The sequence below is a fragment of the Megalops cyprinoides genome, chromosome 11, assembly GCF_013368585.1.
Source record: "Megalops cyprinoides isolate fMegCyp1 chromosome 11, fMegCyp1.pri, whole genome shotgun sequence".
Taxonomy (NCBI): Eukaryota; Metazoa; Chordata; class Actinopteri; order Elopiformes; family Megalopidae; genus Megalops; species Megalops cyprinoides.
The window spans coordinates 362,243-381,599 of NC_050593.1; the positions used below are offsets into that span (position 1 = coordinate 362,243).

At 45.4% G+C, this 19,357-nt stretch overlaps 2 long non-coding RNA genes across 2 annotated transcripts; both read right to left on the minus strand.

The window, feature by feature from the left end:
- Positions 1-22: 22 nt before the first annotated feature.
- LOC118785321 lies at positions 23-643 on the minus strand. The gene is made up of 3 exons (XR_005005280.1): positions 552-643; positions 213-273; positions 23-56 (listed from the first exon to the last, which is right to left on the minus strand). It is a non-coding gene; the product is annotated as an uncharacterized LOC118785321 (long non-coding RNA).
- A 7,051-nt stretch (positions 644-7,694) lies between these two features.
- LOC118785332 lies at positions 7,695-8,241 on the minus strand. The gene is made up of 3 exons (XR_005005282.1): positions 8,224-8,241; positions 7,885-7,945; positions 7,695-7,728 (listed from the first exon to the last, which is right to left on the minus strand). It is a non-coding gene; the product is annotated as an uncharacterized LOC118785332 (long non-coding RNA).
- Between the last annotated feature and the right edge of the window lie 11,116 nt (positions 8,242-19,357).

Sequence of the window (19,357 nt, forward strand, 5' to 3'; positions counted from 1 at the left end):
TGTGTTGTGTGTGGAACAGGGACGCCACAAAGGACCTGATTTTAAGAATTTTATTTCTGACAAAACACAGGGAAGAAAACAAAATCAGGCACGGAGCGAGCCAGGCGCGTCACACTCCTCTGCCTCTGATAAGTCGCAAAAGAGCACAAAACGAGTGCAAACAATTTACACAAAATAAACAGAATATAGGGAAAACACAAAGCATGGCATACCTGACAAAACACAGGGAAGAAAACAAAATCAGGCACGGAGCGAGCCAGGCGCGTCACACTCCTGCCAACACACAGGCAACCACACTTTAAAATACTAGCATCCACAGTCGCATCCACTAGTAGGCTATGCAACGGAACTGTATAGTAATATCCCTGATACCTGCAGCTGCGCTAGCTAGCTGCAGCATGGCAAACTCAATATGCAGCTGAAAACTCTAAAACTCGCGCATATTACGCACAACATCCTGACATTCACTGCTGAAAATTTCCCCATGACAATATACAACAATTTAATGGTTGATTTATTAAAACAACAAAACAGCACAATGACACACGTACCTCTGCCTCTGATAAGTCGCAAAAGAGGCAGAGTAAGGGTAACCTTGTCATTTAAGGTGCCAGCGTGGGAAAACCACACCCACTGTCAGGAAAAAGATACAATATGTAACAATCCTTGAGAAAAAAAAATCACCGTGAGAGGGGAAATTCAGGGAATCACATTGCCCCTGCTACACTCACCCCCACTGACTTCACTGAATTTCATCAACAGACTCCACATGACATAAAGCAAAACCAAAATCAATAAAAAAAAAATCATTAAGTATGTAGATAGATGTACCCCAAAGCAAAGACATACAGTCTACCAGCCAAGAACGCTGTCCCACGTAGGACTAGAGAGGTGAGGAGCCAGCTAGAGGGGTTAACTAGTCCCACACCAATCACAGTGAAGGTGCCATATACACCTTACAAACTGGGGATACACTCCATCATACAGTAACAGTCTAACGTGATAGACAGTAGATGGCAATACCACTCTCTCACAAAGAGAGATACAGAATGGAGAGGAGAGACTCAAGAAAGAAAAAAAAAATGAAAGGAAACTTATCACAATACCCATGTGACAACCATAAAGAGAAAGTGAGCATTCTCTAATGAGTTCCTCTAAAAAGACTCCCAACCCACTGAGCAGACATGGTCTGTATGAGCCGGTTCACTGGCTTAATCAATCTACCCCGTCTGGTGCGAACCCCTGTCCGGCCTGGTGACACACATGTAGTGGGGACATCCGTGTATGTAGGGGAGTTAACAGACGGCAGGAGGTCAGTTGACAGAGCTTCAGTAGCACCCGTATCAGAGGCAGCACATACAGGACTATCACATACTGAGGACACTGAGGTATTTCCTATTCCCACTCCCATCGAGTCTGGAACCATAACATCCCCTCTGTCAACAGCCGCTGGCCCAAGATCGTCCGTATCACAGCTACTTGTGCCCGAGCCACCAGTAAGACTGGCAACCCACCTCACAGTCCTGTCATCTGTGTCAATGTCCACACTGGACTGCAAGCTACCCGCAACACTCATGCTGCCCCCAGAAAATGACACATGCTCGTCCCCCTCATCTGTCTCAGGAAGTGGTAGAAAGTTAACTGGCATGATGAGGTTCCTGTGCACTGTCTTCACACCCCCAGATGAACTCCTGATTTGGTATGTGTGCGTGTCCTTGTTCTTGGAAACTACAGTGTACAGTGTGCCATCCCACTTATCTGCCAGCTTCTTTTTCCCTCGTTCCCCCTTATTAGCGAGCAGGACTCTGTCACCAACACTAACAGGTTGACCCCTTGCTTTCCTATTATAAAGCTCTGCTTGCCTGCACTGCTGCTTCTCAGCATTAGACTGAGCTAAAGCCATGGCCTCCCTCAAATCCCTCCCCAGAGACTCAACATAAGTGTCCATGTCTACTGTATCCCCATCCAGCAGAACACTCTGAAACATCAAGTCCACGGGCAACCTGGGAGTGCGGCCATACATTAAAAAGAAAGGGGGAAAACCTGTGGTCTCATGCACAGTACAGTTGTATGCAAAGGTAAGACTGTTAAGCATTTGAGGCCACTTGACCTTTGACCTGGGTGGAAGGGCCCTAATCATGTTTCCTAGTGTGCGGTTCATTCTCTCTGCTTGACCATTCCCCATTGGGTGATACGGAGTGGTGTGCGATTTTTCCACCCCAGCTAACAAAAGCATCTCTGCAATCAAAGCACTCTCAAAATTAGCCCCCTGATCTGAATGAATACAAGCTGGAAACCCATACACACAGAAAAATTTGTTCCAAAGGACCTGAGCAACCACCTTAGCAGACTGATTGGGACAAGGATATGCACAAGCCAGCTTGGTAAAATGGTCAGTAACCACCAAAACGTCAACAGACTTGTTATTAGAATCTTCTGCAGACCAAAAGTCAATGCAGACCAATTCCAGTGGAGCAGAGGTAGCAATGGAAACGAGAGGAGCCTAGCCTCAGGTTCTGGAGCCTTGCTAACTACACACCTCATGCACCTGTGCACATAATCCCTGACATCTTTTTCAAGCGTGTCCCAATAAAACCTCTGTCTAGCCAGCCACAGAGTACGCTGCTGGCCCTGGTGACCTGCGTCGTCATGCACTCCTTTTAGAACAGTGGCCCTCAGTGCCTCAGGCACCACAAACTGGAAGGCATTCTTTTTAGACACAGGGTTCTTCGACACTTTGTAAAGCACACCTAACCGTGTTGTGAGTTTACCCCACTGTCTCAAAGTCCTTAGCGTCTCCCGGGACTCATGCACCCGCTCACACCTGGACGGGCGTCGCCCCCTATCAACAAAGAACCTGACCCTGCTAATGGTAGGATCCTGACACTGTTTGTCATACAGTTCTTCATGACTAAAAACAGGCAAAGTATCCTGACCAGCCATGGACATGGTCCTCAACTCCTGAGCATGAGAGATAGCCCTAAGCTTAGCACCATCCTCCCAGTTACGAGACGACTGCAAAACCGCAGAGACCTCGTCACGTGAGACCCTGCCCCCCGCAATTTCCTGAGTGGCACGTGTGGCCCCAACACACGTGCCAACAGACGCGGAAGTCTCACCCTGACCAACATGCGTGGGCCCAACACACACATTGTCAGATAAGGAGGTTCCGGGGACATGTGTGGCCCCAACACACACACCTTCAGTCACAGAAGTCTCGCCCTGAACAGCATATGTGGCCCCAACACACACACCATCAGTCACGGAAGCAGCTCTCTGCTCTCTCATTTCAGCAAGCTCGGAGGATAGGCGAAACATGTCCTGAACTGAATCCACCTGCAAGTTCTCAGCCTCTTTAAGCAAGTCAACATAGGCGGATCTGGTCAGGCGATGCATGACTCTGTGTCCTACAAACGGCTCCCTGCTCAGCGCATCTGCAACCACATTCTTAGGGCCTGGAATATACAAAATATCAAAATCAAACGCCGCCAGCCTAGCCACCCAGCGTTGCTCACAAGCATCCAGTTTTGGCTTCGTCAAAACATACTTAAGTGGGTTGTTATCGGTCCACACTGTGAACCTGTGACCCCGCAACCAGTGACTAAACTTATCACAAATAGCCCACTTCATATCGAAAAACTCAAGCCGATGAGCAGGATATTTAGACTGGGCATGATTCAACGACTTGCTTGCAAAAGCAATAGGCCGGGCTTTGTCCTCACCAGGCTGTAACTGTGACAGAACAGCCCCAAGACCACTAGTGGAAGCATCCACCGACAACAGAAAAGGCTTTGAGAAATCTGGATGTGCTAACGGCACACTACTCACCAGTGCAGACTTAAGATTCCGAAAAGCCTCTGCACACTCAGGGGACCAGTCCTGAGGGCAGAGCTTCCTCCTGTGCACAGGCCTACTTGCACCTTTACCTCTGTGCGGTCGCTTAGACCCACCTGTAAGCGCAAAAAGTGGCCTCGCAATCACAGAACAGTTCTCAATGAAGTGTTGGTAGTAAACGACCATGCCTAAGAAGGAGCGGATCTTACACGCAGATGGTGTGACCCCATCAGCCTCCATTAAATCTGACTGTGAAACATTCACAATAGCCTCAACCTTGTCCGGATCACTAGCAACGCCATCCTGAGAAATGATATGCCCCAGAAATTTCACAGACCTTCTAAGAAAATTGCACTTCGCTGGCGACAACTTTAAGTTGTGCTCTTTGAGCCGCTCAAACACCATGCGCAAGCGCTGCAAACTCTCTTCTTCTGACCTGCCAAACACTAGGACGTCGTCCAAATAGCACAACAGGCTTAAGAAATTCTGATCACCAAAGACAGAGAGCATCATCCTCATGAAAGTGGCTGGTGAATTACACAGCCCCTGAGGTAGCCGGTTGTACTCATGCAACCCTAATGGCGATGAGAAGGCTGTATACTTCCTATCATCCTCATGCAATAGCACATTGTAATAGCCCGACGTGAGGTCCATGATGGAGAAAAATACATTACCACCTAAAGCTGCGAGGACATCAGCCTGGTGGGGGAGCGGGTGGGCATCTTTCACAGTGCGCGCGTTAAGCCACCTAAAGTCAGTGCATATACGCAAGTCACCATTTTTCTTCCACACCAGCACCAATGGAGAAGCGTACTCACTACTAGACTTCCTAATGATTTCCTTCTCCTCCATCTCATCCAAAGTCTCTTTCAACTTTTGGTAGTGGGCTGGTGACAACCTGCGATATGGCAATCTGAAGGGACGATCATCCGTCAACCTAATCCTGTGGCAAAACCCCCGCGCCTCACCACAGTCAAGGTGATGGCGAGAAAAGACAGACTCATACTCTTTTATTAGATCAACCAACTTATCCTTCCAATAAGAAGAGACCTGACAACCATCAATCGTTATAGCACTCAGCCCCAGACTCTGCAGCGAACAGTCACCATTACCTGCACCGCCGCCTGAATCACCCTGGACAGATAAGCTGCCATGAGAACTGCCTGAACTCACCTTAGCCACATGCTGTGAAATAAAATCCTGATCAAAATCCTCCAAAGCGACGCATGGATATACGTCAGCTACCTTCGCATTTCGGCGCAAAGTTACTGCAGCCGATGTAGGGTTAAAAACCTTGACTGGAAGCCACCCGTCTCCCCACATGGGAGAGACAACACGCCCTACCAGCATCTGTCTATTAATGCAGCGCGAAGTGCTGGGCTCCACAACAACCGTGCTGCCGACAGAGATGCGTGTCTTAGGCGGTAACCTACCCCACACCAGGTGCTCAGTCATGGGCTGTAGCGTGACTGCACTCCTCAGCCTCAGTGTGCCCACTTTATCTGGGACGGACCCCCCTCTCCATCTCTCCAGACTGGATAGCAGACGTAAAAATTGACTGTTATCATCCTGGCCTGCAACATCAGGCTGGCACACAACCCGCCAGAAAGCATCACTGGACTTAAACTGCCTAATCAAAGGCTTCAAAACGTTTGTGCCGATAATCAATGGATCCACCTGTCCCTCAACAATTAACACCGGGACCTCAAAACAGAATCCATACATTTCAACTGTCAAAACACATACACCCAGAGGACTAGTCTGCTTACCCCCACAGCCAACCAGGACAATATCAACAGGGGCTGGAGACTCACCTGACAACACACTTGCTTCCCTCAGACGCGGTACAGCGTCTGCACTAAGCGTGGTCGCCATTGACCCAGTATCCAACATCCCCTTCAATTCAACCTTGCCCTGTACTAACACAGACGTGTAAAACAGACTGTCACTCTGCGCAGCTCTCATGGTGTTTTGCATGACTATTTTACTTGATTTCGGCAAAGTCTCACACAAATACGAATAGACAGACTCAATATCATCATTTAAATTGGAGGGTAAACTCAGATGCCTGCCACTGCCCTCCTCCGAATGGAGGCTTTCTAGTTTCCCTGTGCTGGCCACGGCCTCTGCGCCGCCCCCCCAGCAGCAGAGCCAACAGCACGCCCAGCATCCTGAGTCCTACTCTGACACTGTGAGCGTGTGTGCCCAGGACTGAAACACAAAAAGCACAACCTATGCATCCTACAGTGAGACTGGGTAGAGTGGTCAACACTCTCACACACGTCACATTTGAAAGAGCGTCTCCCCACCTGTTTAGGGTGGCCCTGCTGAGCAGCCTGGACGTTGCATGCTAATGCCTTCTCTAGCACGCCCAGTAACTTGTCTAGAGTGACGCCCTCTGTAGTTGCACTATCTGGCACGCCCACCCCCACTGAAGACTCACCAGACGACACATTGCCACTCACAGCCTCGTTTACAGGCGTGACAGCAGCAACAGTGTGCTGCGACACATGACCCCTCTGACCCTTGCGGTTTCGTAAATACTCATCCAGACGAGCCTGAACTTCACAGGACGTCCACTCACTCTGAGGCTTGCTTAGAAACACCAAAGAAAGATCACGATCAGGACAATGCCTAATAAACATGGCAGCAACTTCTACAGTCTGCAGCCACACTGACTTAGCTACACTTCCAAGGGCCTGTTCCGCCACTTCTGCCGCTTTATTCAACCTAATCCAGTAATCAAGCGGTTGCTCATTGGTATGAGGTGTGGTTGCGTAAAAATCCGCAAGAGGCATGCCAGAATGCACAACACTGTCAAAATGCTGTCTGAGGATGCAAAAGACAGCATCCACATCACCAGAGGTCGACACTTGGACATTACTACGGAGCCAAATCCGAGTTACATCCCTGGCACGGCCCAACAGTCTGCTCAGGAGCTCATCCACAAGTTCCTTCCCAGTGCAGCTACTCTTACTCAGATACACCCTCATTAATCCCTCCCACTCACACAGAGAGTACTTATCAGTGCTATCGCCTCTAAAGAACGGTGGCTCCTTCCTCTCAGACTTTAGGACGAGATTCAACTTTGAAGCATCAATAAGAGTACCACCCAACAAGGAATGGTCTGCAGCGAGCGGCGTAGGAGAACCTGACTGAACATTACTCAACAGACTGGCAGTGACAGACTGACTAATATTGGCACTGATCTCCCTCACTTGTTCACTACTCAGTTTTACTGGAGTGTCAGACTCTGTGAAATTGAATGGCGGGACATTCTGATGCATGGGTGTAACTGGCACAAATCTAGGGCCACCCGGAGTACTACATGTGAGAAGGCCCCTCCCCCTCCCAACACTAGAGTACCCACTGTCCACCCCCTTGCACCAGCCAGACTAGAGCTATCCAAGGTAAATGTCAGATGGCCCCTCCCAAAACTAGAGCGCCCTCGACTACCACCGCCAACATCCATGGTAATCTAACCATTCAAAACTTGAGAGGAAAAAGAAAGAAAAAAATAGAAAGAAAGGAAATAAAAATCATAAGCTATACACACATATACAGTGCTCTTTCGTATCACCTTCAACAGATGCACACTTGGAAAACTATATATGCAACATCAGTGTCTCTGCAAAAGATACGTGCACAGGAAGACAGTTCGTGCAGACGAAAGGCTCCGATGACGACAACAGCACAGCAGCAGTCAGCAACAGGTCCGGTGGAACGTCCCATCCAAGCAGCAGCAGCAACCCCAGCGTTCGGCTTCAGCTGAACAAACGACGGGTCAAACGGCACCAATGTAACGTGGATTGTCTCCCCTCTCCGTGGCACTCCGCGTTGTGTTGTGTGTGGAACAGGGACGCCACAAAGGACCTGATTTTAAGAATTTTATTTCTGACAAAACACAGGGAAGAAAACAAAATCAGGCACGGAGCGAGCCAGGCGCGTCACACTCCTCTGCCTCTGATAAGTCGCAAAAGAGCACAAAACGAGTGCAAACAATTTACACAAAATAAACAGAATATAGGGAAAACACAAAGCATGGCATACCTGACAAAACACAGGGAAGAAAACAAAATCAGGCACGGAGCGAGCCAGGCGCGTCACACTCCTGCCAACACACAGGCAACCACACTTTAAAATACTAGCATCCACAGTCGCATCCACTAGTAGGCTATGCAACGGAACTGTATAGTAATATCCCTGATACCTGCAGCTGCGCTAGCTAGCTGCAGCATGGCAAACTCAATATGCAGCTGAAAACTCTAAAACTCGCGCATATTACGCACAACATCCTGACATTCACTGCTGAAAATTTCCCCATGACAATATACAACAATTTAATGGTTGATTTATTAAAACAACAAAACAGCACAATGACACACGTACCTCTGCCTCTGATAAGTCGCAAAAGAGGCAGAGTAAGGGTAACCTTGTCATTTAAGGTGCCGGCGTGGGAAAACCACACCCACTGTCAGGAAAAAGATACAATATGTAACAATCCTTGAGAAAAAAAAATCACCGTGAGAGGGGAAATTCAGGGAATCACATTGCCCCTGCTACAATAGCATTAGTGGTGTTAGCTAGTCGGGGGCTGTTTATCAGCCATTTTTATGAAGAAGCAATCATTTTCACTTGACTGTCACTATTAAGGAATTCCGAGCGTGCGCCAATCTAAAAGTTCATATTGTAAAGGAGGCTGTATTAGTACATCAAATGAAATGAAGTTGATTCTTCTTGTGTAGATAATTTATATTGTGTTTTTTCATGGGACAAACCTTTCACTGCCCTTTCCTGAATACATTGGAAATTAATACGTTAGTGTTTGAGGTGTTTGATAAAAGGTGTCACTGCGGTAATCATATAGTCAGTGAATTAATTACTATCGTTATACGAGGAAGATAAATGGGAACGGGTTGACCATAATGACAGGTTTAAAGGTGAAGTTTTAACAAACACTATATCGTGAAGAATAATGGTGATTATTTAGTGATCATTTATCGTAGCTGGTAAGCAGTATAATGGTTAGTCTGGTATAATCAGTATACACAGTATAATATGACTGTGTTTATGTAGTGTGTAGGGTGATCACATAATCAGGTTATGTGACGCACAATCCAATGTGATGCTGCTATTGAACGAATCACGCGCACATGTACTATGTGTGCATATGTTGCAGGCCCTCCAACGGAGAGGCCCTGATTACCATGAAGTTGTTCTTAGATCAATCACTATGTGTATGATTACTGACAGGGCCTGTTTTGATATATTAGTTCTGTACGTCCTATCCCAGGCCTGGGCCTACTCTTTGTATATTCTAAGGCTTGGGCTCCCAGGCTCGGTCCCACTCTTTTGTGTGACCTATGGTCTTCTACCTCATAGCTAAAGTTCTGAACCCACTCTTGATGATGTGCCTTTTGCTTGGTGGTACCATTCAGTTGTGCCCCTCGACCTACTCTCTCCACTCTGCCTCCCCTGTCAAGGTCTGTGACAGAGAGGAGCTGGGTCAGTGTGTTCTCATTATCAATCCAAGGGTGCCTTTTGAAGCAGTGTTTTTCCAATTGGGCGCCATTGCCCAGGCCATGACAAGGTTGAGCAAACCTAAACATCTTACCAGGCTTGTGTAAGCACTTCTAACTATTTAGGTTGCTGCAGAGTTGCCCCCCGGGAACAGACACCAGACAGCAGAAAGCAGAGACAGACGGGACCGCGAGAGTTTGAGGAGTGTGTAAGGTGTAAGATTGTAAGCACGAGACTTTGTACGTGTAACATCTGAAACTCTGCTGAGCCAACCATCGCCAGTGACACCTTGCTGTATTGAAGATCATCAATAAACATTTTTACCTCTCCTTCAACCACGGTCCAGACTAAAGTTCTTTGTGTAACAGTTTTATTAGTTAGCTTGCAAGTACGTCAATTTCACCGAAATCCAACAATAGCTCACCACACTGGACAACTACAGTTAAATAAGACATAACCCAAATGTAACTCTTATTAGCTTCACACTATTCCCACCCTGGAGGCAAATGGCAGCATGCACCCACGACGCAAAGTACTTACCATATACAGTACTCAAAATTCCACTTGTGGTTGCTGGCTCACAGTCCGGGGGGTCAAGAAAGGGCCACAGACTTATTTTGGGGGAGGTATCTGTGTTTCTATTTCCATTGGCTTAGGATCAAAGGGACATCTTGCATTGATAGGTCAGAGGGCTAGGAGTGACATGAGCTGCCATAGATATAGAAAATAGGACTGACCTCAACACTTTCATTGAGGAAATGATTGACAACTGTAAACTTATTTTTTTGTCCAGTTGAAGATGACTAGTTATTCTGTTTGTTTTAAGTTTTTTTGTTTCAATATATTTGTTTAACAATGTTTCATGTATAATAAATACTATGACAAAATACATAATACCATATATTCTTGTTATTTGTGTTATTAATAGTAGTGGTATTACCAATGCTGCATTACAGCAACTTTCACAAAACGCCATGTGACAGACGTTGAAAGGGTAGTTGGTCTGCAGTGAAGAGGAAACTGCATGGAGGAACACTTTCTATTAATGTGAATCTTGAGTCTGTAATTGTTGAGTTGATTACTACAAATCAACAAATAATGTAATAGTATTTATGCACTGTATCAGCTGTATCATACATTTGTCATTCAACACATTTCACAATGTAAACGTCACAGAACAGAGTAGTATTTATACAGAAAAGGGGAAAACATCTAATGACTGAGATTTTTTTAGCATGGACAATTGGGGAAAACATGTCAGTAATGAGTCACTTAAACACAAGCATGCAGATAATTAGCTTGTTAGCGAAACATTTGGGAAAACACAGCAACAACAATGACATTGCAAAGTTGCATTTCCCAGACTGAGACCATGTTGCAGTGCTGCTGCAATTTAATAAAGCCGATTTCTGCCCGTGGTTTTTTCAAACGCCGGTTTATGAGACTACAGCTCCAGTACAGGCCGACATTTCAATAGCATCAACAATGTTGGGGGGGGGGGGGGGGCACCATATACAAAGCATCACTTTAAAAAAGCACGCAGTTAGTTGGCTTTTTAGCTGATGATGTTTTAAAATGAAAGGAGTTGTAAGCACAATAGCGATGATAATAATATGAAAGCAACAACACGACCTTACAAATGCATAAGGCAAGCAACATTGCTAGGCTACTGATAGCCATTGCATTGAGGTTTATATCTTGAAAACTGTGGGAGGAGAAGCGGGACAAAATTTGGTGGAATAAGAAGAAGAGGAATAAAACTTTTGCAAAAACACTATTGCAAACAATGTAAATGCTTTGCTTCGCAATCACACTAATAAGCAGTTGTCTTATGTGCAATTGTTGTAACAAAAAACTATAATATTTTAATACTCTAAAATGACTTGAGTGTATTGATCTAAGCAATAACGTCAGTGATAACCGTCCTTTAAAAATTTGAACTCAGACTGAATGTGATCACAATGTGCCCTCTCATGGCGATTTATGCATCTGACTGACCATCAGGATTGCCTGTGATACTGTGCGGTATGCAGTATAACATGCAGTTGAAGAGAGGGTACCTCTGTCTTACATTCCCATTCAAACAGTGCGGGGCATGGCATTTGCATTCCTTTCAGGCCAAAACGAGTGGCTTTTCTGAAGCAGTGCGATTAATTATGTGTCTGAGTGACTTTGGATCAAAGTCAAATAGGGGTGTTTTTTATTCATAATCTATTACCAAAACTATTAGTCCACCTACTACTGTTATTTAATAATAATAACAATTGATATTAGATAAGTTATATTGATAATTGCACTACTGATAACAATAGTGGCAGTTGCATTGTGGAAGATTTTTTAATCAGTTGTCAGTCAAATCATGATTTAGTATAAATGTGTGAAAAGAGACCACTGAAACCATTTTTATTTAAAACCATAATTTATTATGAGTAGCCCTCAGAGCAGGAGGGAGGGAGCAGTGATGAATGAACTGTAGTTTGAATTGGCTCTGTTAAAAGCCCAAGCAAGGATAACAAATAAGCATACTGACCTCTGGTTCAACAGGGGAAAAAAAGTAATAAATGTGGCTGCCAATAAATGCTATTACCAGCCAATCATTTTCTAACCAGGCTGTTGAACATGGAGAGGACTGTTTGTAGCCTGATTTGTTGGGTCTTTGAAGGGTGATTTTCAGAGGTAGAGAATGGGGCAGAGGGGCTTGTCCCTTTAAACGGATAAGCCCAGGGTAAATGTGCTCCCTATGGAGCAGGTTTAAGATGGTGAGTCATGTGGAGATCAAGGTCTTAAATTCACCATAATCCCCCCAGAGAAGAAGAGGGAGGGAAAGAAAGAGGGAGTGACAGAAAGAGAGGGAGGGAGCCCCGGACACCAACAGGCTAGAGTCAGATGAGAAGCCACCAGTGAGAAGCCTTGTGCTGGTGATTCTGCCATACATACGTGCACAGGTATTATAAATCTGTATCCCAGCACCATGGACCAACCTGATGCAGATGTTGCACTTGACCAGCAGTTCTCTGATGGAGCAGTGATCCACAGCCCCACAGGGCTGGTCATGGAGCTGGATGGTCTGATAGAGGAGGACGTGGAGTTAGCCGAGGAGGTTGACGAGGACATTGAGGGCATGGGAGAGAGGAAAGGTCCAGTCAAGCAAGAGGGCGAGGGAGGAAGAATTGAGGAGGAGGAAGTTAAGAATGAAGGAGATAGCAGAAAACTGTCAGCAGCACTGGCTGTGGAGGAGCGCAAGAAAAAAAAAACTAACAGAGAGTCTGGAGCTGCAGAAGCAGAGACTGGAATGTGTCCCTTCATAACCTCCAGTGTCACTGACAACCCTGGGCTAGGGAATCCTATTGGTGGAACAATACCCACAGAGGAAGAGGAGGAGTCGGTAACCCTGTGTAAAGAGGACACAAAGAACAGCAAAGAAAAACACCAACAACAACACATTCTGACTGGAGACAGCGACAGTGAGGTAGCAAGAGAGAAGTATCTGCAATCCAGTAATACTGAGGCAGGACCAGGAGAACATCAGGAAGCCAATGGAAATGAAGGAAGAAAGGCACAGAGAGGAGGGTATGAGAATGCAGAGGAACAACAACCACACACAACTTATATGGAATTAGAATCCAAAGAGGGAGGGCACAAGAAGACAGAAGAGCAGCCAAAGGCTATCAAGGGTCTCTCCAGTAAAGACAAGGAGGGAGGGTGTGTGAAAACAGAACAGGAGCAGCAAGTGGTTCGGGATAAGAGTAAAAAAGTCAGGGAGAGAGGTAAGGAGATGGAGCAGTCTCAACAGGCTTTTGAGGGTGAGGATGTGAAGATAGAGATGGGAGGGTATCAGGAGACAGAGCAGAACACTCAGGCTGCTGATGGTAGTGATAGGGTGGTAAAGGATAGTCACACAGGTACGAGGAAGCAGTCACATGTAGATGAAGATCAGGGTGGGTGTACAAACATGGCAGGGTACAAGGGGACTGTGAAACAGCTAGCAGAGGTCACTGAGGATGGGCTGGAGGGAGTAGGTAGAGTGACACACGATCAGCCAGTGCTCACTGTGGAAGATGAGTCTGGAGAGACTGAGGAGGGAGGGTACACAGGCATGGAGTTAGCTGAGGAGGAGACAGAGGAAGCCCGAAACCAAGAGCACATCAGCAGTAAGACAGAGATGGGGATGGAGAGCCACAAGGCAAGGATGGAGAACGGCCTTCCGCAGTCAATGGGAAGAAAGGAGGTGGAGGAGGATCAGGAGCTTCCCTGCAAGGAGGTGTCAGAGACCTTTAGGAAGATAGTCAGAATGGAGAGCCCGGTGCCAGAAAGGGATGACTACAGCCCAGAGCCCCAGGAGTTTGAAATCTCCCTCTACGTCAAGGTAAATCTTCTGGTGTAGTGGAGGAAAGTGTGTCTTGATATGCAGAAGAAGCCATATATCCACCCCCCCCTCCTTGCAGCTCTGAAGCCATAAATATACCTAATTAATAGGATGCCTCAAATCAAATACAGTCATCTAGCCTGTTAAATACCCATATAATGCAATACATTACAGTATGACAGATCTGTGGTAGGCCATATATGTTGTTTAGCAGTTATGTGCAGAAGAAGTGTTTTGCAGTGGTAACATTGCCATTCCTGAGAGATGGACATGCAGTAGGTATTTCAACATACTTCTTACAAAAGAAACCTGTGGTTGTTTAGTGCTCGAAAGGTGGCACTTTGGCCTCTAGATAAAGTGCAAGACATATGTAAAATATGATATCATAGCAGGGGCCTAACCACCATAGTCCAAGCTGTCTGCACAGAGACCCATTCAGTCCTCTTAAAACAATAATCACAGGAGGGATCCATAGGAGGGGCTTGAAACTTGAGCCACAATTTGTGTGGCTGTGCTTTTGGGACAGTTTTGGGGAAATTACAAATCTGGTTTTGACCTAGTACAAATGCCCTACATGAATTAGGCAGGTCTGGACGGCTCAGCTCAAGCGGATCAAGGGTCCACAACGTTCTAATTATTTCTGATTATTCCTCTGAAGTGCTTCTTGTTTGTGATACACAAAGTTAAAACCAATGCAATCACAGCATGATTGGAGAATATACTCATACATGGATCCATAAGTAGCCCAACCAGGTCCAAGACTGACAGTTATGTGGAGGCCAAAAAAAGCTTCCAGAAGTCTGAGAAAGTACTTGCTTAATTGAATGGAAGCTACACTGAGCCAATGGAAATTTTGTTGGGAAAGCCTGAAACCAACATGCTAATCAAAGACAGGCAATTGTGAATTGGAAAAAAGTAGTGACAAATAAAAAACATGGCATATGGGGAAATGTAAGGCCATTCCCTCTTCCTCTATAAATCTCCTCAGCACAAGGAAGCCAGGGAAGCATCTCCAACCCACAGCAGCTGTGCAGAACAAAAGACAAAAAGGAGAAAATCTGTACAAGGATGTGATATTTGAGTCTATTGAGCCCAAAATTTCTGTTGTGACAGCTTATTTGGTTGGTATTGCATTCATTATCGTCAGAAACAGCTAGAGCACGGCATCCACATTTGTGTTTATAACATCTTTGAGATGATAGGATGACGTTGAGTAGCCTCATAATCTTTCTTCTCTCACACTGTTGGGAGGCTGAACATGTGATTTTGTCAACAGCCTTGGTGAGGTAGAACCATTTGGATTTGAGAAGGGTCATTTCATTCACATATAGACAGAATTTAATAGTTTTTGGGAGATGGCAAAAACATTGACTTGCTCCAATGTGTAGTTGTATGTGTGGCACATGTAATAAGCTGCAGTCATAAAATTTGTTCAAGGACAAATAACAACTAACAACCAATAGATTTATTCTAAAAACAGTAAGATTGATTGTATACATGCTACACAGACAAAATTGTTTGTACATGTGAATCTGGACCTTTGATTTTGGGCATCAAAAGTCACTCTCCTCACAGTCAATCCCAAAAAAGCAATTTTACTGGTCAAGCAGTCAAGAGTGAGAAGCAGGCCTACTTTATCTTTCCTTAGCTGTGAATCTCTGAGGTGACTAGCAATGCAAAGAGTCTGGAGACATCATGACATTTAGGGGTTCCCTGTTTAGTGAAGCACCCCTCAATAAAGTGCCCATTCAACCCACGGTGTGGGTCATTGGGAGAAACACAACAAAATACTAAATCCTTGTTTAATAACACCACCAGGCGCAAAGCTGAGACTATAATCCTGCAGAAAAATGTCCTAATATCCTTCTTTCCACTGTTTTGAGGTCTTTCCTTGCACAAGGACTTCCTTTGTTGCTGGGCTCTGAAAAGCAGCAAGTGTTGGGTGGTGTGGCTATGTCAGAAAGATTTACCAGCTCCCTTTGTTTGCTTTTAATTAGTTTGGGTGCATTGTTTGATGGGTGTATGTTGTCATGTTGATCACCTATCAAAATTTAATATGAAATTTTTACAGCTCAGCACTAATCTATTGTAAGCTCATGTTGACTGGAGACAGGCCTTTTTTAGTACTTGACAAACAGTCCATGGTGTGTTTTTTTGCCTTATGCTCTCTAAACAATTTTGGAGTGGAACAGACAGAGTTGAACTATATCCTTTGTCAGAAAACAACCACTTCAGTGGTTACCCCTGACTAGACGGCACATTCTTATTCACATATCCTCAAAACTCATAACCTCAGATGTTCAAAAGAGAACATTTTACACCCTGTGCAGTATGGCATACCTGCTTATGAGCCTCTGCTTACCAGTATCATTTGCTGCAATCTTGCGTTCCCTCCAAAACAACAGCCAAAGTACAGACATTGGGATTTCCTCTTCCACGGTCATCCTGTGGGCAAACACACAGGTTCCAAAAAATTTATTTATTATGAATATATATATATATATATTCATTATTTCATTATTATTCATTTATTTTTGTGTAATGTATTTCACTACCAGAAGAGTTCAGTTCTAAAATATGTTTAGAAAGAGTCAGTACTTAGGGAGTAGATAGACATCCACTAGAACATACTGGGCCGCAATAGAACAACACTGACACAGTTCAGTTAAGCCATTTGAAATCAAGCCTCAGGGCAAATTTCACAGAACACATACACTGCATAATTCATTGCAGGTTATACTCCGATGAGCCAAAACATTATGATCACCTGCCTAATATGCTGTTGGTCCTCTGTGTACCGCCAAAACAGCGCCGACCCGCCAAGGCATGGACTCTACAAGAACCCTAAAGGTGTCCTGTGGTATCTGGCACCAAAACATTTGCAGCAGATCCTTCAAGTCCTGTAAGTTGCAAGGTGGAGCTGCTGTGGATCGGACTTGTCAGTCCAGCACATCCCACAGATGCTCAATCGGATTGAGATCTGGAGAATTTGGAGGCCAGGGCAACATCTTGAACACTTCATCATGTTCCTCAAATCATTCCCGAACAATGTGTGCAAGTGTAGCAGGGTGCATTATCCTGCTGAAAGAGGCCACTGCCATCAGGGAATACCATTGCCATGAAGTGGTGTACCTAGTCTGCAACGATGTTTAGGTAGGTGGAACGTGCCAAATTGATGTCCGCATGAATGGCCGGACCCACGGTTTCCCAGCAGAACATTGCCCAGAGCATCACACTCCCTCCACCAGCTTGTCATCTTCCCACAGTTCATCCTGGTGCCATCAGTTCCCCAGGTAAATGGTGCACATGTACATGGCCATCTACGTGATCTAAAGGAAAACGGAAACAGGAAAACAGACCAGGCGACCTTCTTCCACTGCTCCAAGGTCCAGCTCTGACGCTTGCATGCCCATTGTAGGTGCTGGACAGTGGACAGGGGTCATCATGGGCACTCTGACCTGTCTGCGGTTACGCAGCCCCATACGCAGCAGGGTGTGATGCACTGTGTGTTGTGACACATTCCTCCCGTAACCATCATTAAAATTTTCTATGACTTGTGCCACAGTAGACCTCTGTTGGTTCGGACCAGAGGGGAGAGCCTTTGTTGCCCTTGTGCATCGATGAGTCTTGGTCGCCCAACACCCTGTGGCTGGTTTGTGGTTTGTCCCTCCTCGGACCACTGTTGGTAGGTACTCACCCCTGCTGCACGGGAGCACCCCACACCCCGCATTCAGAGATGCTCTGACCCAGTCATCTGGCCATAACAATTTGGCCCTTGTCAAAGTCGCTCAGGTCTTTACTGCAGCCCATTTTTCCTGCATCCAACACGTTGACTACGAGAACTGATTGTTCACTTACCATCTAACCTTGGGAAGTTGTGCTTTGTTTTGCCATCATCTCATATGGTGTTTGGCCCCTCTGACTGCAGTCAGACAGAACATTCTTCTCTTTCCAACATTTTATTACTCTAGCAATTCTATAATTTAATTACCAATGGAGATATAACAGGGATTGTGTGCATGCGTGTGTGTGTGTGTGTGTGTGTGTGTATGGTTGTAACAGAGAGGTTCCCTTTGTAACCAGTATTCAGATTGCCTTACCTTATTTACACATTGGTCTTTCAGAGTCTTATTCTTTCACTTCCCCAATCACCCAGCTCTCCTTTGCTCTGTTATCTTTAGTTTTTCATAGTTCATTTAAATTTGCCTTGATATTTATGTATTTCCCAATTCAGGCCCTGCACTATGCAGCCATATTTGGCAAAAGGTTAAATAATGGATTTGAGCTTCATCAGCTTACTTGTAGTCTTTAGTCTAGACCAATATGGAGTGTTACGGTTCAGGCAAGGACTCAGTCGCAGACCACAAGAGCGTTGGGTTCCCGGTGAATTTATTAAATCCACAGGCAAGATCGCAAACACTAAACAAGCAGGGTCAAAACCAGAAAGGCAGTCCATGGCAAATCCAGGTTCAGGAAACCGAAGCAGGCAGGGTCAAACACTGGGCAGGCAGAAATATTGGGCGATCAGGACAAAGTGGCAGACAGGTATCAGGTCGATAACAGGCAGGTTGAAAAACGGGAAAACAGCACACAGATGAGAAACGGCGGGGACGAAACAGGCGGAATACACACTGCTACGAACTAGCAACAGGACAGGGACACGCAGGGAAGATAAAGGGCAGGGCAGACAAGGGGATGGGAAGCAGGTGTGCAGGCAATCAGGCGGGTGGAGACCAGGCGGGGAGCGGGGCAGGGCTAGAACACAAGGAAAACAAAAGCACATGGACAGGGAAAAACAAAAACACAACAGCTAGGGGGGCAGGAGTACTGACAATGGAGATTTCAGTGTTATACTGTAATAGCACCTAATCTGAAAGGTCATATTTTTTCCTTTTATATAGTATGTTTATTACTAGGGACCAGGTCGGACGGTACCTCACCATCTTCTGTGGTTGATGGTCGGAACAGTTTGTTATTTTGTTTCTGTTATAGAGCAGGAATTTTATTTCTTGATCTTTCAGTGTTACACTAGAAGCTGCAAGTGGCACCATCACTGTGACCAGATTTAGGCCAATGACCCCTCTTGCTACATATCCTTAAGTGAGGAGTTCTTTTTTTTCTAATTTTATGTTGTACAGGAAAGATTTTACCTCTGCTTCAGGTTCTAGAAGTTGGTAAAAAGTAGTTTCTTTCTCACTCGCTTTTTCTCTCTCCCTCTCTCACAAATAGAGTGGGTTAATCTCCTCATTGGTTTGCATTCCTTCTCTGAGCTGTAATCTGATTATGATGCCTGCTGGTTTGGGCCTGATAAGGGGTAGGGGGTGAGAGGGGATAAGCACGGGGTATGATAGGGAGGGGGGAAGGTGTGTGTGGGGGGCGGGTGTTGGGGGGGGGGGGTTTAAGCACTAAGCCCTCTCTGCATGCACATTGCTCTTATGTAATGCTTTTCTTGTATGTTTTGTATAATAAGTAAATATACATGCTAAATTTCAGGCAATGGAGTGTAGTTGTGTGAGATAATGTTGATTTGCAACCAGAAGACTGCATGTTTTAAGTCATATTAGTGTAATTTCTTTGAGTAAAATGTGTAAGGTAATTTGCTCTAGTCAATTCAGATATCCAGTTGTAAAAATGGAT